We start from the raw sequence: 21,401 nt of genomic DNA, 5'->3' as shown, positions 1-21,401 counted from the left end.
CCACAAATAGACTTACAGAGGAGTATTCCCCCAGACAGCAGCCACCATCCAAAATGCCTAAATTCAAGCCTACCAACCTGTGATGTACACATTCCAGAGAGAGAATCAGCCCTGCACCTCCCATGGGTCACCCAGCACCATTTGAACTAGACCACTGTACCTCTACAGTAGAGCACCATACCCTTTACACTCTGAAATACACATAGAGAATCCTCACTAGATTTGACAACTCTGGTCACATGGAGATTTTCTTCAGAAAGGCTTATGAGACAGCAACCCCTGACAATTAGGGACCATCTCTTCTGAAGGATGAAAAAGGTAGTGAGTACCTGAACACACCAAAGGTTGGAGTGGGCATCCTCAAATTACATCAGAGGTGTGCTAGACTGAATATTACCTCATACCCAGAGAAACTTAGAGGTAAAGCCAAGGAGCAGCGGGTATCTTCTAAAGGTCCCAAATCCTGATAAAATCCAAATCAGGAAGAATCAAAAAAGAATTAAAAAATTAAAAAATCTACCCAAATAAAACAGTTCAGCGTAACTGTCATAAATAGCTTTAATGTCAGTTTTGAACATATACACATATATATAAACTTTTATTATTGTATCATCAGAATATATTCCCTTATTTGATATTGCAATACTAAACATTATTATTTATATTTCTCTTAATGTTTTAAAACATTAACTAAAATCATTTTTCAACTTGTATGTAGTTTAGTAGTAATTTTAATATCGTTAATAAGTAATTTCTCAATGTATCCAAGAATATTTCTCCAACATTTCTTATTCTTGAATTAGGAAAATTATGGAGAAATTTTCACTAAGATCTTCCCCCAAGTTTTATTAGCATATTGTTTTATTTCTGAAGTGATTGTACTTAGTAGTAGAATTTAGTATCTTCTCTCAAAGTGGTGCTGGGCAGAGCACCAGGTGAGAGTATCAACACTCAGACATTTTCCAAGTCAGGGGCACTTAAGAAAATAAAGCTTGCATTCATATAGAAGAGTAGATCATCCTAACAGATGAGTATTAATACAAACAGTATTAAAAAGTAAGGGAACAAGTCATCTCAAATATACCAGGACACTTCAACAAATTATTCCATTGTCATGACAATGGAGAAAATGTCATATAAAGAATTTAGGAATGTTAAGGAAGTCAGATCCTAGACCAAGATGTTATAGTTAAAATGATTAGTGAACTAAAAGAAAGACTTAAGGGATGAACTAAGAAAGAAAATATAGAAAGTGAAAAATATTTAAGTAGGGAGATAGAGATTCTGAAATAGAACTACAAAGAAATCCTGGAAAAGAAAGACTCAGGAGATCAAATTAAAAATTCACTTGAATGCACTCCCAGTAGATTAGACTGCACAGAAGACAGATTTTTCAGGCTTCAAAGACCAGGCATAAAATTTTGAAAATATAGTTATCAATTAAAATGATGAGAGACCATGATCAGAAATACAGGATAACTTCAAGAAACAAAAATCTAAAAATCATTGGCATAGAGGGTGTGAAAATAGAAAATGAAAAAAGGCATGAACATTTCTGTGATAATATGAGAAAAAATTCCATACTTCTGAAATGAGATGTAAATCAAAATATAGATGGCATTTAGAAACCCAAATAGGCAAGATAAAAAAAAAATATTCTCTCAAATACATATTATAATTAAAATATTAAGACAGGCATGGTCGTGCATACCTATAAATCACAGCTGCTTGGGAAACTGAAGCAGGATTACAAATTTATAGACAGTCTTAGCACCTTATCAAGGGCCTAAATAATGTATTTTGAGACCCTGGCTCAAAATAAAAGAATGAGAAGGGCTGGAGTGCTTAAGTGGTAGACTGCCCCTGTGTTTAATTCTCAATATTCCCCAAAATATTAAAAAGTCTAATATATAGATAGAATTTTAAAAGACACAGAGAAAAATGGCGGATCATATTTAGAAGTGAACCAACTGGATTTTCTGTGATCTCTCAGCCTGGACATTTTGTTAGTTTTGTTTACAGCCAAAATGGTTATATCCAGTGAAGCTGTCTTTGAGAATTTAAGATTAAAGAAATCTTCCAATATAAGAAGAAACTAAAACAATTAACAATTACTATGGTAACAATATAAAATATTTAATGAAATATTACATGCAGAGGAAATAAAAAACAAATATCAAGGTAGCCAAAGAACACAGCCATATAAAATATAAATAAGTATGAGTTAAGCATTAAAGATAAGTAAAAATGACAGGAAATAGAAATAATTTCTCTGTGACACTGTAAATGGACTCAAAGCTTGAATTAAGACACAGCTGAAAAAAATTAGATTTAAAAATAAGACCAAACTGTATTTTTGTTATAAGAGACTTCGTTTGAAGGCAAAATATGTACAGGCTGAAGGTAAAATTATGGCAAAAAGATATTCCATGCAAATAGACTAAAAGCAAGCAGGAATAGCTTTTCTCATAAATCACAAAGTTTAATTTAAGAAAAAAAATTCATTCAAATGACAAAAAGGTAAATTCATATTGGATAAGGTAAACATTCAGCAACAAAACATAATGGTTATAAATATTTATGCCCCAAATATTTTATGTAACTTACAAAAAACAAACCCTCCTCAATATAAAGACTCTAATAGACACCAATAAAATAATATCAGGTGATTTCAACACACCTTTCTCATCAATAGATAGGTCATCCAAAAATAAGCTAAGCAAAGACTTTTTAAACCTCAAAATACTATTAATCAAATGAAACTAACAGCAAGAGATTATTACATCCATTAACAAATGAATTCACTCATTTGTATATTGAATTTTCTCCAAAATAGATGATATTTTAGGATACAAAGCTAATCTTAGAAAATACAAAAAGAAAATCAAGATAATTCCTTTTATTTTTTCAGATTTTAATGCAAAGAAATTAAAAATCAATAACATGATGAAAAAGAGAACCATTTAAACATATGGAGATTTAACAATACACTTTTGAATAACTAATCTATCTTAGAAGATATCAGGAGAGAAATTAAAAAGATTCCTAGAAACATATGAGAATGGAATTACAACATATAATATATAACAATAATAAAATACAAAGAATCTGGAGAATATCACATAAAGTGAAAGAAGCCAATCCCCCCCCCCAAAAAAAAAGTCAAATGTTTTCTCTAATATGTGGATGCTAATTCATAATAGGGAGGGGTACACTACAGAAGCATTAGCATTCTATAGCATTACCATAGATTAAATATACTGTAGGTTAAGTAGAAGAAAAGTGAAGAAGGGAAGGGGAGGGGATGTCCTCCACTAGGAAGGATAGTAGAACAAAACAGACTATATATATATATATATATATATATATATATATATATATATATATAACCAATGTGATTCTACAACATGCACTCTGAAAAATGAGAAATTATAGCCCATCTATGTATGATATATCAAAGTGCATAAATGCATTCTACTGTCACGTATAACTAAAACTAAAAAATTTAAAGAAATACAAAGGATCCATGAAACTTTGAGTTGGTTCATGAAAAGATAAAGAAGATTGATAAATCCTGAGCTAAATTAACTAGAAATAAGATCTAAATCAACAAAATTAGAGATGAAAAAGGAGATATTACCACTGACATTTCTGGAATCCAGAGGATTATTAGGAACTCTTTTGAAAACTTATTTTAAGTGTTCAATAAAGAAAACCCCAGGATCAAATGTAATCTGAGCTGAGTTATACTAAACTTTTTAAAAAGAAATAGTGCCAATCCTCCTCTAATTACTCTAAGAAATACAGAGAGAGGTCACACCAAATTCATTTTATTAAGTATCACCCTGATAACATAACTAAATAACTAAAAAGAACCAAAAAAAAAAAAAGAAATACAATTTAAAAAAGACACAATGAGAAGACTATAAACCAATATACTTGATTAATACAGATCTGAAAAACTTAATAAAATAGTGGTAATTCACATTCAAAAACATATTAAGAATATTGTATATAATTTTCAAATGGGTTTCATTATAGGGATGCAAGGTTGGTTCAACATACACAAATCAGTAAATGTAATTTACCATATAAATAGAATTATGGGGGGAAATCACAATCATCTCAATAGAAAAAAAAATAGCTTTGAAAAAAAATTAACTCCCATTGGGTGTGTTGGTGCATGCATGTAATCCCATTGGCTCTGTAGGCTGAGGTAGGAGGATCCTGAGTTCAAATCTAGCATCAGCAAAGCAAGATGCTAAGCAATTCAGTGAGACCCTATCTCTAAATAAAATATAAAATAGAGCTGGGCTTGTTGCTCAGTGTTGGAATGCCCCTGAGTTCAATCCCTAGTGTCCCCCCACCAAAAAAAAATTCAGCTCCCATTCATTATAAGAAATAATACAGAAACTATGGATAGAAGTAGCTTATACAACATTGTAAAGACTATATAGGACAAACCTAAAACCAACATTATACTAAATGGAGAAAAACTTAAAAAGAATTTTCTCTAAAATCAGAAACAAGATAAGGATGTCTTCTCTCACCATGCTTATCCCACATAGTTCTTGACACTCTTACGAGAGCAATCTGAAGAGAAGGAAGTTGATGGAATATAAATAGGAAAAGAAGAAGTCATTTTATCTTTATTAGCTGATGAAATGATCCTATATTTAGAGGATCAGGTAGAATTCCATCAGAGAACTCCTAGAGCTAGGAAAAAAATTCAGCAATGTAGCAGGGTACAAGATTGACATACATAAATAAATAACTTTTATATAATCCAATATTGTCTCTGCTTGAAAAAGAAATCAGGAAAACATTTCCATTCACAACATTAAATTTAAAATAATACACTTGGGAATAAATCTAACCAATGAGGTGAAAAAACTCTATAATGATATATAAAACACTGAATGAAGTAATTGAAGAAAGCATCATAAAATGGAAAGATCCCGAATGTTCTTTAATGAATAGAATTAAAAATTACAAAATGACCAAATTACCAAAAGCAATATATGAATTTAATGCAAACTCCATTGAAATAACAATGATATTCTTCACAGACGTATACATAAACAATCCTGAAATTCACATAAAAGAATAAAAGACCCAAAAAGACAAAACAATAATAAGCAATAAGAATGTAGCATCACAATACCTGATTATACGAGAGAACTATATTAACAAAAAGCATGATATACATAAAAAAGACGTTAAGATTAAATAAACATAATAGAAAACACAGAAACAAAGTCATACAAACAATTGTCTGATTCTTGGCAAAAAGTCAAAAAAAATCCTTTGGAGAAAATGTAGTCTTTTTAACAAAAAATATTTGGGTAAACTGGAAATCCATATATACAAGAATGAAGTCAGATGAAAAAAAGGCAATTTTGTTTATCAAAGACCTGGGAATTATACCAGAAATTTTACAACTGCTAGAAAACAATGTAGACTTAACACTCCAACATATTGACATAGGCACCGACTTTCTTAACAAGACCATAAACTCAAGAAATAAAAACAAGAATCAGTAAATGTCATGACATCAAATTAAAAAGCTTATGCATATTAAATGAAATGATTAAAAGTGTGACGAGAGAGAGCCTAAGATTAGGAAAAGTCTTTGCCAGTTTCTCCTCTGACATGGGAGTAATATCCAGAATATATAAAGAACTCAAAAACTTAACACAAGACAAACAAACAAAAAAAAACCAACAAAACAAAAATCAAAAGCCAATTACACAATCAGTAAGTGGGCCAAATCAACATTTCTGAAAAGAAGAAATACTAATGGCCAACAATTATATATAAAAACAATTAACATGCCTTGCAACAAGGAAAATGCAAATCAAAACTATTTAAATGTTTCATCCCACTCCAGCTAGAATTGCAATTATCAAGAATAAAAGTAATAAGAATGCTGAATAGGTGCTAGGGAAAAGATAAACTCATACATTTGTTGGACTGCAAATCAGAACTGCAAGTTTGGAAAGCAGTATGATGTTTCCTGAAGAAATCTAGGAATGCAGCAACTCATTAGGCTGAGGAAGGGGATCAGAAGTTCCAGGCCAGCCTCAGCAACTTACTGAATCCATAAGCCAATTTGCAAGGCCCTAGCTCAAAATTGAAAATAAAAAGGGCTGTCTAGCTATAGTGTGTTAATAAAAGGCTGTAGGTAGGTGTTAAAAAAATATCCTGTCAGCTGAGATATAATACTTTCATGACATCCTGATCAAGTGAAGAAATTTATGAGAAAAAAAAATGAAGAAAAGAAGAAATTCAATGAGAGTATGCATCTGAAGAGAAATTGAGAGAGACAAATGAAAAAGAAGAAAAATAGATAATTTTGGAAAGGTTTAACTATTTATTGAAGCTAGTGAGCATCCAGATAAAGGCTTGTCTTGATTTGGTGAAATAATTTCCACACAAAATTTAGATTTCATTTATTATCTCAGGCAGGCACAGGATTGTAATCTAGACTTTTGACAAGACAGGTATTTAGTTCAATAAGAACAATGATTTCTTTATTAACCAAAGTCAGAAGTGATGCCATTGTTGGGGTGTTAAAACATATTTGATATTCTTATTACATAAAAGCACTTGAAATAGAATGACTCTGATGTGACCTAAATAAACGGTTTAACCAGGCTCAGTGTTAACAAGCTGAGCATTCACCAGGAATACACTGGGGAATGGCGATGGGCACAATTCCCAGATATCACTCTGGTGTTAGACACAGAAGATATTTCCACTGAGAATAGAAACTGATATTTTCAAAAGAATTATTTTGACTCTTGCCATTTTGAATCCTCAAGGAGAGTTTTGTGTTGCAAAACCAGTAGCTAATCTATATGCACTATAATGTGAGCTTTTATGTGTACAATGGAAGCAGATTTTTTAAAATTTTATATTTTCATGAAGTTTATCTCATCCTTATCATCATCATATTCTTGAGCATCATCATTATTATCAATGTGTTCATTTTGTGAATTTTTAATGGCCAAATTATTCCATTAATATTAATAGTTGATAACTACGAACATGAAAATAATGTTAAATATTCACTCAGTGATAGGTAATTCTGTTTCCTTCTTCCTCTGGCAGTATATTACCTTAACCTTCCTGTTTAATTTTGTTTGGCATTGCATTAAAGTAAAATTAGTATCAAAATTATTAAATAAATATACAATATTTACTTTTAAGACCCATACAATTATTCTTATTTACGTTCCTGGGATTACAGAAGTACTTAGTATTGTTTTAGCTTAAAAACATCTGACTTTTTACTTGTTTATGTTTTACGTGTGTTGCTTTGAACTACTATGAAAATCGAAGATTACCTCTACAAAGAAGACTTGAATTGCATAATCAACCATTTTGAGCTAATTGAATTTATAGGTTAAAAAATCCCACAAACAGCAGAATCTTTATTCAGTTCACGTGCTCCCACAAAAGTTATCAAGACAGAACACTTTCAGGGAAGTAAAATCATTTTTGATATAGTTAAAAATTTAAGTATTGGGGGACTGGAGTTGTGGTTCAGTGGTAGAGTGCTTGCTTAGCATGCGTGAGGCCCTGGGTTTGATCCTCAACACCACATAAAAATAAATAAACAAAATAAAGGTAGTGTGTCTAACAAAAAAATAAATAAATAAATATTTTTAAAAAATTCAAGCCATACAAGGTATGTTCTGTAACCACAATGTTATTAAATAAAATGTTCTCAACTGAAATATCACTGAAAAAGATACGAATATTAGAGAACTAGTTACGATATTCTAAATAGCCTACAGGTCAAAAAAGAAATTGGAGGAAATTAGAAGTATTTTGAGGACGTGAATGTATAATAATGCTCATAGATTCCTGATGGGAATGGAAACTAGAATACTTACTATGGAAAACAGTTTGCCATTTTCTCAAAATGTTACACATATATCTACCACAAAATCCAGGCATTTCACTCCAAGATCAAAAAAAGCAAATGCTCATGCAAAGATTTTCACACAGACATTTATAGCCGCTTTATTTGTAATGGCCCCAAATTAGAAACAAGTCAAATGTCCATCAGCTCTGACTGGAGAAATAGATGCTGCTATCCATCTAATGGAATATTGATCAGAAATACGAAGGAATGAACTCAGTACAGAAAGCATGAGTACAGCCATGAATCTCAAGATAATTGTCCCAAATGAAGGAAATAAAAATAAACAACAAGCATATAAAATTCTAGAAATGACAAACTAATATATTGTAATAGAAGGTAGATACAAGTGTCGCCTAGGAATGTTGGTAGGTAGACAGATGGACAGCAGTAAATGATTACCATGTATCACACGGAAACACCTGAGGATGATGTATAAGTGAATTATCTTGTTTATGGAGGTATTTTATGTGTTTGTGCATGTGTACGTTTTAAAAAATCACAATTTACACTTCAAGTATGTGTAGCTTATTGTATTTCAGCTGTACCATAATAAAATTGTTTTAAAAGCAAAAAAATAAATGTTTTTGCTGTATTTACTATATTAGAAGCAATATGGAGGATTCTAGCAAACACATGCACAAAGCAATCCACACAAAAATGCTATAGATTTCATAGAGACATTTCACACATGCACACAAGATATGTGAGCCAATTTTTGAAAGGACTAGGCAAAGTAAATGGTACAGAAAGATTTTTTATTTTTGTAGCTCTCATAAGTGAGGGAAGCTATGTTTGGTCATTAAATGTGCAAAAATGAGAGTTAGACAAGAAAAAAAATGCCTTTTTAGAGGCTCTATGTAAAGGAGAAATTACACTGGCCAGGAAAAGAAAGGTAGACATGTATTGAGAAAAATTCCTAGACAATATAAGGCATGTACACCATACCCACCCACACACCCACACACACACCCCTACACACACACACACGCAACATGTATTTATTTATTTATTTATTTATTTATTTATTTATTTTTGTACCAGAGATTTAATTCAGGGGCACTTAACAACTGAGCTACAATCCTCATCCCTTTTATTCTTGATTTTGAGACAGATTCTCACTATGTTGCTGAATCTGGCTTAGAACTCATGATCCTCCTGCATAAGCCTCCCAAGCCACTGGGATTACAGGTCTGCACCATACATCCTGAAAAATATTTTATATTGTTTTTTATTTGCTATAAGGCTATGGAGAGAATATTTTTTTAAGTTAAAAGAAAAAAAGCTTGACTCATTTATAACTGGTTTCATCTCATCTTTGGATCCCAGAAAAATTGAAAATTGTGGTTATTATTAACTTATGAAGTCCCATCATCCCAGATGTAAAACACCTATAAAAATTAAATTAAGCAAAATATACTTTTTTTTTTCTGTAGAGGAGGAAAAATTTATTTAAAGGCTCACATTCTCAGAGGTCTTAGTCTATAGAAGGCCAGCTCCATTCCTCAGGGCTCAAGGTGAGGCTGAACATCATGGAGGAAGAGTGTGGCAGATGGAAGCAGCTCACATGGTGATCAGAAAGGGGGGAGAGAGAGAGAGAGAGAGAGAGAGAGAGAGAGAGAGAGAGAGAGAGAGAGTCTACACTCCAGATACAAAATATATACCCCAAAGCCACATCCCCAGTGAACCACTTCCTCCAGCCACCCCCCCACCATACTCCAGTTCCCTCTCAGTTAATCCAATCAGGGATTAATTCACTGATTAGGTTAAAGCTATGACCCAATCATTTCTCCTCCAAACCTTCTTGTATTGTCCCACATGGGAGCTTTTGGGGTACACCTCACATCCAAACCATAACACAGAGTAAGTAAAATGTTGCTGATTGATGAGGACTGAATTACATGTATACCCATGAAATCCAAGGTTGGATCACACTATCCAAGTCACATGAACTACAAATAGGAAGATACAGTTCCAAGAAATATCATGGAATTGTTACAATAAGATGGGATGGATGCCAAGCAATCAAAAACACATGATGTTCAGGATACTACCAGACATTGAAAAAACATAATCTCTGAACATGAACTTGGATGCTGGCACTGTTTCTTCACTGGTAATAAAATTGTTTAAAAAAAAAAAAAAAACATGAGGGATGTTTTTCCTGTCCTCAGGAAGCCTATAATCCATTGGAATGGAATAGTAATCATGCCCAATAACATACTTTGGGTGATATCAGAGTTTCAATGCAAGCAAACTTAGCTGAGCCTGAGATACCCCTATCTTGGTAACATGAAAGAGGACCATGAGGTTTCTACTGGCAAATAGTTCTGCAAGGCTATTTAAGTCAGTGGTAAATTACTAAGTTCAGTGGAAGACTTTTCTTGTGTTCCTTTAAGTCTTTTGCCAAGTTGAACTGTTACATTCCTGTGGAGTACTGGTGAACCAGGCTCATCTCTTTTGCTGCAGAAGAGAGAAATGGATGTGCTTTCAATGTGCTGTACTTTCCCTTTCAGATCTGGCAGAAGAGGTCCCCGGTGCCCATAATGGTCAAGTGTAGCTTACTCCCCACTAGGAGTGTGCAATGTGATCCTTTCTTGTTGTGAACATTAAGTCCTTTTGCAGGGAAGCGTGAGTTGTTCTGATTCAGGAATCCATGATGGAATTGGCTGTGGTCTTCTCAAAGTCTGTCAGTCGGATTGCAGCAACATGTTAACAAAGGCATGAGGAGCTGAGACAGGTGAATCGAATTGCAGAGTAACTTCAAGAGGGCCATAGACAGGATATAATGTGGCAGATTAATAAATGAAGATCTATAAATTAGTTTTTGCCCTGGGTACTCCAGAGTTATTCTACAGGGCAAAATATACTATTTATGATAGTTTTTACATGAATTTTTTTTTAGAATTCTATTTTTGGGAAGAGTAATAGGTGAATGTTGCAACATTTGCTAAAGTATATACATATATATATATATTTGATATAATATGTAAGTGTACTGTTTACATATGGTAAATTATGTATATACATGAAGGCTATATGAGCTGACATATATATATATATATATATATATATATATATATATATATATAGAGAGAGAGAGAGAGAGAGAGAGAGAGAGATACACACATATATTTCATAATATTGAGTTATATATACATTATATAAAGGATTATGATTTCCAACCTATTTCGATACACCTTTATCAGTTTCATTGAATATTTAGATAATTGAAAACTAGGGATTTATTGGATTAAGGTCTTTGATGAGAATTCCAAGAATATATGCATTCCTTTATAATAGGGAGGACATCCATAGACAGAGATTTTGAACTTCCAAAGTTTTTGAGTCACATGCTAAACTTGGAGTCTGAAACCATATGTAAATACTATTGCTTAGTACTTCTAAAATCATTTTGGTATGATTGCCCCTCTGGTATTTTCAAGAATACTAGAGAAATACTTACTAATTATCATGAATATTATATTGGAAACAGATGAATGATATGCAAACATTTAATATAAAATTTTACATAATATATATAAATATCGTAACCATAGAGTATAAAAATAACTAATATTTTACACATGCTATTATCTATTGTACACATTTGTGTGTGCTCTTACAAAATAGCATATGCGTTTGTAAAGTAGATATTAATACAGAAATTCAGATATGTGTGCATGTGTGCAGCTTAATTGAATATTCATCCACACACAAAAAATAAAATAAAATAAGAACTATGAAATTTTAAACAGATACCCACAGGAATAAAATAAACACAATATAATCATGATGATAACTAAAGACAGTACTGAGAACCATCATCATATGATCCTGTCTTCATTTTAAACTACATGTAGTATTTATTTCCAAATCTCATTTGCATATGTATAATTAAAATATAGTACTTTATTAATCTTCATTGCTCATATGCAAAATATTAATATATTATTGAGCACTAAATAAAGCAGACAAATAAATGTAAGTCAAATTAACAGAGAAATAAAATAAGAATAATACTTTAATCTTTTAATCCTTGTAATATTTTATCTTGGCAGACCATTTGTTTCTGACAGTACCAGGATTGTATTATTTAGAGATATGGTCTCAACAAAGACATGAGACAGGATCATTAGGTATGTCAGTATAGGGAAATAAGTGAGGAAACCACTTTAGATTAATAATTAGTGTAATGGGAAATCTTGGTCAGTGCAATTTTATAGAATCATAGATCTATAAGATATTTTAGGAGTATTTCCCTGTAAACAAATTTACAAATAGACAGTTCTCCTGAAATAGACATATATTGTCTGCAGAATACTTGCCACTAAAAAGCAATTCTATGAGCTTTCTCAAGAACTCAGTTTCTTTCTTTAAATTTGATAGGCCTTTCTTCCAGAATATTTAGAAATATCAAATTCATTGAGAATGGTTAGCATACAAGTATTTTGGTTCTTTTATTTGTTGTTTTTAGGTATACATGACAGTAGAGTACAATAGCCAACCTATGGAACGAACCTAGGTATTTTGAAGTTTGGCTGGGCTGAGATGAATCCTTAGTGAGCAATCCCAAGCAATATTCTATTTTTATCCTCTATTAAACTTGGTGCTTTTGTCAAGTTCTATTTTCAAAATCTACTATAACCTAGTAAGTAATTTTAAAAGGTCCTACTAATAAATATTTCATTATAAAAATAGCATGCCAGTCAGTATTTACATTGGCATAAGCTGGTTAAATTTGCAGATCATTTATTCAAATATAGTAATTGGGGTAACTAGACTGGAATTCTACCAGATGTCTTAAACTTCAATTATTTAAAATAATGACTGTCATTTCTCACATTCTAATGTGTTTACATTTTCCCTCAGAGAGATAATAATTGATAATAGGCTTTTTAATGAAGTACATGAACGATTAAGAAGGTGAATACTCAGCTGTTATGATTTAGTTTGTTACAAAACAAAATTGACGGAACCCATCCCACACTGCCTTGCCCAGAGAGGAACACCTTGCCTGCACAGAAAGAAACACCTCGGTGGTTCTCTATCCACCAACGTGTGACTGCACCCAAATCAACTCCATCTTGGGACACTACAGCCACCTCCATAGCCCTTCCCACATGGTAATCTCCACTGTGGGACAATAGACATGGTTGGGAGGGAGTTGCCCATTGCACCACTACATGCTACAGTGTGCCATCACGGAACAGGCCACTCAACACCATCACACAGCCCATACTTCCAGCCCCAGCTCTGAAAGCAGTGGCCTTCATTTTGGGACACATCCACTGCCATCTTGAATTACCTCTGCTGATACCTCCACCACCTTTAGTTGGAGCAGATTCCATCTTAGTACACTGACTGAGACCTAGAAGCCCACAGCAAGGTACCTACAAGCTTAACATTAGTGTTGCTACCAACTTGGGACATGGCTGCTTCCATCTAGGGACAATAACCAGGACCTGGAAGACCATCACTAAGGTCCCTTTGGGCCCGGTTGCACTAGAGGTATCCCTGTGAGGTGTGTTAATAGTCACCATCCTCTTACAGAGGCAACAGGATGCCTTGAATGGGGTCACCTCTCTCTTTTTTTTTCCTCTTGCTAACAGCCAACTTTAACTGATTCCCCTTTCACTCATCATATAATCTAATATCTCTATATTCTCACATCCTATCTCATAAACATCACATCCTACCTTCCCTTCTCTCTCTGCCCACCACTAGAAACTGTAAACCCTTCTACTGGCTATATGGTGGAAGCTAACCATACTTGTCATTTCTGTTTATAGTGGCAAAACTATAAGTGTCTAAATAGAAGCTGATTGATTTATAGCTGAATATTAGTTGCACTGAGTGCTGCAAACAATGAATCTCCCCCTAAAGGTAAGGTATTCCTAACCTGCAGGGACACTACAAGATTGTAGCAAGATTGTAGGGTAGAAATTGCAATATCTCTGATTCACACTGCAAGAGCGGAAGACACATAGACTACATGAAAAAACAAGGAGGAAAATGTCCCATACAAACCAAGATACTATAACAACAGAATCCATTCACAGCACAGTTGATGAAATGATAAAGAAGAAGTTCAGAATGTACATAATTAAAATGATCTGTAAATAAAAAAAAAGAACTAAGTGAGCAAATACAGGCAAAAATTGATCACGACAACAAAGAGATGAGAGAGCAAAAACATCTAGTAAAAGATGACTTCAAGACAGAATTTTTTTGGGGAAAAACCCAGAAATCTTTGAAATGAAGGAGACAAGAAACCCAATAAAAAACTCAAAAGAAAGCATCACCAACAGACTAGATCACTTGGAAGACAGAACCTCAGACAATGAAGACAAAAGTACAATCTGGAAAATAAAGTTGACCACACAGTGAAAATAGTAATTAACCATAAACAGAACACTCAAGAATTACAGGATAGCATAAAAAGATCAAATCTAAAATTTATCAGGATAGAGGAAGGCACAGAGTTTCAAACCAAAGGAGTGCATAATCTCTTCAATGAAACAATATCAGAAAATTTCCCAAACATGAAGAATGAACCAGAAAATCAGATACAAGAGGCTTAAGGGACACCAAATGTATAAAATTACAACAGATCTCCACCAAGATATATTATAGTGAAAATGACTAGCACATAGAATAAGAATAGAATTTTAAAGGTGACAAGAGAGAAGAATCAGATTATGTGTAGGGGGAGATCAATTTGGATCTCAGCAGATTTTTCAGCTGAGACCCTCAAGGCCAAGAGATCCTGGAAAAACATATACCAAGCTCTGAAAGAAAATGTATGCCAACCCAGAATCTTATATCCAGAAAAAATTAGGCTTTAGATTTGATGATGAAATAAAGACCGTTCATGATAACCAAAAGTTAAAAGAATTTATAGCAAGAAAGCCTGCACTATAGAAAATTCCAGGCAAAATATTCCATGAGGAAGAAATGAAAAACAACAAGGAAACTCTGCAAAGGGAGAAAATACATTAAAGGAAAGGCCAAATAAAGAAGAAACCAAGTCAAAACCAGAAATACACTAAAATTATTGGAAATACAATACATGTTTCAATAATAACCCTGAATGTGAATGGCCTAAACTCATCAATTAAAAGACAGAGACTGGCAGATTGGATTTCAAAAAGAGACCCAACAATAAGCTGCCTTTAAGAGACTCATCTCACAGGAAAAGACATCCACAGACTGAATGTGAAAAGATGAGAAAAAAGGAAACTCATGGACCACATAAATAAGCAGGGGTTTCCATCCCCATATCAGATAAAGTGGAATTCAAACCAAAGTTACTAAAGGTGATAAAAGAAGGACATTTCATACTACTCAATGGAATCATACTCAACAAGACATAACAATTGTAAATATCTATGCCTCAAACAATGGGGCATCTGTGTATATCAAATAATCACTTCTCAACTTCAAGAATCAAATATACCATAACACACTAACATTGGGTGACTTTTTAACACACCTCTCCCACCACTAAATAGATCTTCCAAACAAAAACTGAACAAGAAACTATAGAACACAATAAAACAATCAATACTTTAGACTTTACAGACATATGTAGAATATTTCATCCATCATGAACAAATATTCTTTTTACTCAGCAGCACATGGATCTTTCTCCAAAAAGACAATATGTTATGCCACAAAGCAAGCCTTAGTAAATACAAAAAAATAGAGATACTACCCTGCATTCCATCTGACCATAAAGGAATGAAATTAGATATCAATGATAAAATTAAAAAAAGAAGCTACTCCAACATCTGGAGACTAAATAATATGATACTGAATGATGCATGGATAACAGAAGACATCAGGGAGGAGATTAAAAAAAAATTCTTAGAGGTAACTGAGAACTTTGATACAACATATCAAAATCTCTGGGACACTATCGAGGGAGTGCTAGTAGGAAAGGTCACTATATTAAACTCATTCATTAAAAGAAGAAACAGTCAACAAATAAATGATCTAACATTACAAGACCTAGAAAAAGAACAAAAACCTAGCACCAAATGTAGAAGATATGAAATAATTAAAATCAGGGATGAAATCAATAAATTTGTAACAAAAGAAACATTTTTTAAAAATTGACAAAACAAAAAGTTAGTTCTTGAAAAAAATAAATGAAATTCATAAACTCTTAGCCACCCTAATGAAAAGAAGGAAAAAGAAAACTCAAATTATTAAATTTGTGATAAAAAGAGAAATATCATGACAGACACTATTGAAATACTGAAGATAATTAAAAATCATTTTGAAAACTTATACATCAGTAAAATAGAAAACCTGAAGACAGACACATTTCTAGATGTATAGGAACTACCAAGAGTGAGCCAGAAGAACATACACACCTTAAACAGATCAATTTCAAGCAAGGAAGTAGAAAATGCCATCAAAGGCCTACCAACAAAGAAAAGTCTGGGACTAGACAGATTCTCAGCAGAGTTGTAAAAGACCTACAAAGATGAATTAATACCAATACTTCTCAAGTTATTCTATGAAATGAAAAAGGAGAAAATCCTTTCAAATGCATTCTATGAAGCTAGTATCATCCTGATAACAAAACCTGACAGAGACACATCAAGAAAAGAAAATTTCAGACCAATATTCCTGACAAACATAGATGCAAAAATTCTCAAGAAAATCCTGGCCAATCACATACAAAACATATGTTAAAAAAATGTGCACCATTATCAAGTGGGGTTCATTCCATGGGTGCAAGTTTGTTTCAACATTCTGAAATCAATAAATATAATTCATCACATCAATAGATTTAAATATAAAATCATATGATCATATCAATTGATGCAGAGAAAGCATTTGACAAAATACAGCACATCTTCATGTTCAAAACACTAGAAAAACTAGGGATAGTAGGAACATACCTCAACATTCTAAAAGCTATTACAATAAACCCAAGGCCAACATCATTCTAAATGGAGAGAAATTGAAAGCATTCCCAGTGAAAAATGGAACAAGACAGGGATGATCTCTTTCACCACTTCTATTCAACATAGTTCTTGAATCTCTATCCAGAGCAATTAGACAGAAAAAAGAAAATAAAAGGATACAAATAGAAAGAAAAGAACTCAAACTATCATTATTTGCCAATAACATGATTTTATATTTAGGATTCAAAAAATTCCACCACAAAAATTCTAGAACTAATAAATGAATTCAGCAAAGTAGCAGGATATAAAGTCAATACCCATAAATCAAATGCACTTCTATATATCAATGATAAATCTTCTGAAAGAGAAATTAGGAAAACTACCACATTCACAATAGCCTCAAAAAAAAAAATACTTGGGAATCAATTTAACAAAAGAGGTGAAGGACCTCTAAAATGAAACATACAGAATACAAAAGAAAAAAAAATGAAGAAGACCTTAGATGATGAAAAGTTCACCCATGCTTCTAGATAGGCAGAATAAATATTGTCAAAATGTTCATATTACCCAAAGCTCTATAGAGATTCAACATAATTCCAGTTAAAATCACAATGTCATTCTTTATAGATATAGATAAAGCAATCAGAAAATTCATTTGGAAAAATAGTAGACCCAGAATAGCCAAAGGAATCCTTAGTAAGAAGAGTGAAGCAGGAGGCATCACAATACCAGACCTTAAACTATACTACAATGATATAGTAACAAAAATGGGATGATATTGGCACTAAAATAGACATTTAGACCAATGGTACTGAACAGAAGACACAGAGGCAAACCACATACACACAGTTATCTCAGACTAGACAAAATAACCAAAAACACACATTGGAGAAAAGATAGTCTCTTCAAAAAATGGTGCTGGGAAAACTGAAAATCCATATGCAACAAAATGAAAATAAACCCCTATCTTGCACAATACATAAAAATCAACTCAACATGGATCGAAATGTAGGAATTAGACGAGAGATCCAACACCTAATAGAAAAAAAAGCAGGCCCAAATCTTCATCACATTGGATTAGGCCCTGACTTCCTTCACAAGAGTCTTAAAACGCAAGAAATAAAATCAAGAATCAATAAATGGGATGAATTCAAACTAAAAAGCTTCTTCCCAGAAAAAGAAATGATCAGTGAGGTGAACAGAGAGCCTACATTTAGGGAGCAAATTTTTGCCACACACATATCAGATAGAGCACTAGTCTCCAGGATATATAAAGAACTCAGAAAGTTTAACACCACAAAAACAAACAACCTCATCAATAAATGGGCTAAGGAACTGAACAGACATTTCTAAGAAGAAGATATAGAATTGATCAACAAATATATGAAAAAATGTTTAACATCTCTAGTAATAAGAGAAATGAAAATCAAAACTAAAATTTCATTTTACTCGAGTCAGAATGGCAGCTATCAAGAATATAGACAATAATAAAAGTTGGCAAGAATGTGGGGGAAAAGGGACACTCATACATTGCTGGTGGCACTGCAAATATGGGCAGCCAATCTGGAAATCAGTATGGAGATTCCTTAGAAAACTTGGAATAAAACCACCATTTGACCCACCTATCCTATTCCTTGGTCTATACGCAAAGGATTTAAAAATAGCATACTACAGTGATACAGACTGATCAATGTTCATAGCAATACAATTCACAATAGCCAAACTGTGGAACCAACCTTGATGACGTTCAATAGATGAATGGATAAAGAAACTGTGGAATACACAGTAGACTATTACTCAGCAATAAGAGAGAATAAAATTATGGCATTTGAAGGTAAATGGTTGGAGTTAGAAAATATCATGCTAACTTAAGTCAGCCAATCCCCCAAAACCAAAGACCTGATAAGTGGATGCTATTTCATAGTGGGGGGGGGCAGAGGCAAGGGATGAGTGGAGGAACTTTGGATGTGGCAAAGGGAAGGGATGGATTGAGAATGGGGATAGGAAAGATGATTGAATAAGAAGGACAACATTACCCTAGGTAGACGTATGTGTATGAATGCTATGACCCTACAGTACAACCAGAGAAGAAATTGTGCTCCATTTGTGCACAATTAATTGAAGAGCATTCTGCTGTTGTGTATAACTGATTAGAACAAAAAATAAATTAAAAACAAACAAAAAATAATCTTGATTCAATGAATTAACTGTGATACTTTGGTTAATGTTTTTATGGAAATATACCATACTAGTGTATGTAAATGTTGGCATCTTAGTTATTTATTTTTGCTGATGACCACACTGTCCCATCAAACCTAAACTTTATTAAACTCTTCTTTTCAAATGGAACATGCCCATTCATGTATTCCCACACATTTATGTACTCCCACAAACTTGAGTCATAATTCTTCCTCTACACAGAATTCTCTTATTTTCTTCTTTGATACTTGAAAGTCCTCTCATGTTGGGAGCCACAAATAAATTGTTGGCTTTTCTGGGCCATATCTAAGCAGAGTTGTACCCTGGAAGAACTCTAGGAGTCATCTCACCAATCTGAGACCCCTCAGTTGTGTTGGTAACGTCCTGCTCAAAGAGAATTCTGTGATACTGCGGAATTTTTGCTTCAGATAGCCCTAGGTTCAAATGCAACTCCCTGGAGGTGGAAAGACATATAAGCATGTCCAAGTAGCTTTGAGGCACCAGCTGCCCGAGGAGGAAGAATTACTGTGCAAGTGAAAAATCTCAAAGCAGGACAATTTCTACATGGTCCCTTGCTTCTTGTTTATGTTACTTTTTTTTTTTTCTCTCAATAAATCCTTTTGATGGGATCCCTTATAAATAAAGCACGTGGAGCCTCATTCTCTGTGAGGGATCAGACCCATCAGGTCCCATCCACCCACCAGGCCCTCACTGTGAAACTATTATCAGTGTCTTTTGCCTTTTATTTCTTATTAATTATTTCAGACTTTTAATTTCTCAGCTGGCTCACACCTCTGTGTGGTTATCTGACCCCTACTTGTGCAGGACATAGTGACAAGCCAAGAATAAATGTCACATACAATATGAAGCTTTCAAAACTCTACTAATGTAAGAAGTGATGCTTTTTTGAGCTAAATTTTATAGCATATTATATTTGTGTATAAAACTATTATCATTCCCATTACATTTGATATTATCTAAAATATATGAGTTATGTAAGTCTTAGAGGAAAAATATTTTAAAATTTTGGTAAATAAAAATACATACATGTAAAATGCTTCATTTTGTTTTCTTTTGCCAGTTTTTGGTATAGCTTTATAATAATTGACCAGTAAGTTTTTGTTTTTGCTGTTGGTTTCCTTTTATAAGCCATACCTTAAACTGCTAGATCCTAGTGTAAGAGAAAACAGAAAAGAAAAAAAAAAAATCTCTGGCCTGAGATATGTTGATTAAACCAAACTTAATAAATTCATTTAATACATATCATCAATGCAAGATCATTGGTCTGGCTATTTTATCTTCCTATTTTGAATTGTATTACAAGATTGATTTTTTTAACCTTACTTCCAAAGATTTGTTAACCAAAAAGGAAAGTTTTTACTTTTGATATTAATATAATTCCTCCCTGCATGCATATTTAAATAAGCTAAGATTGTTGAAAAAAATGTTGCAAAAATATGTCTAAGGGCTGGGGTTGTGGCTCAGTGTTAGAGCACTTGCTTAGCAAGTGTGAGGCCCTGGGTTCAATTCTCAGCACTGCATATAAATAAATAAATAAATCCCCAGTAAATTAAAAAGAAATATTTAAAAAAAAAAGTCTGAATTTCTTTAAATGAACCTTTACCATAATAATTTTCATATATTATGATAAAATTTAGATATTCAATGAACATACAGACTCTTATAATTTGGCAAATTATAAATTCCTTAAGAAAAAAAATTTCATGTCATATTTAATTAACATTAAATTGAAAATAATTTAGTTATTTTAAAGTAAGGTATGAGATTGGTTTTAAATATATCTATAGAAATTAATTATCATAAATATGTATTTTCCTTTTAAAGAAATTCAAAACATAATTAAAATAACATATATCATAACTATACAGATATTTTCCAATAACAAACTATTACTGCTTCTAATTCCCAATATCTTGTACCAAATGGAAGTATAGTTATGCTTATAAGCACTCGATCATTTAAAGTTGAGCTGAATAAATATAAGTGTCACAGTCAGAATTACATACAAATTACATGATTATTTGCAATTATCATGGGATAAACTCACAACAAGATTTAAAGAGTGTCTATTTTTCATGTGAGTTCAATGAGATATGAATTTATCCTACAAGAGCTTCGATCTTTGAGTGCAGAAATCATGGAAGACAGTTCATGTGCATGGCATGATTATTTCTCCCATCAACAACAATTAAACTATATACAAAATATCTGTTTATGAGCTTTGTTAAACATGTCTTAAAATTGGGTATAGTTTTTATAAATAATTCTTAAGTCACAACTATCTTTGTCTGAAAATGAAATTTAAACTCAATTTGGTCTAAAATTTTAGT

The sequence above is a fragment of the Marmota flaviventris genome, chromosome 9, assembly GCF_047511675.1.
Source record: "Marmota flaviventris isolate mMarFla1 chromosome 9, mMarFla1.hap1, whole genome shotgun sequence".
Lineage (NCBI taxonomy): Eukaryota > Metazoa > Chordata > Mammalia > Rodentia > Sciuridae > Marmota > Marmota flaviventris.
This window is presented reverse-complemented; position numbering follows the sequence as displayed.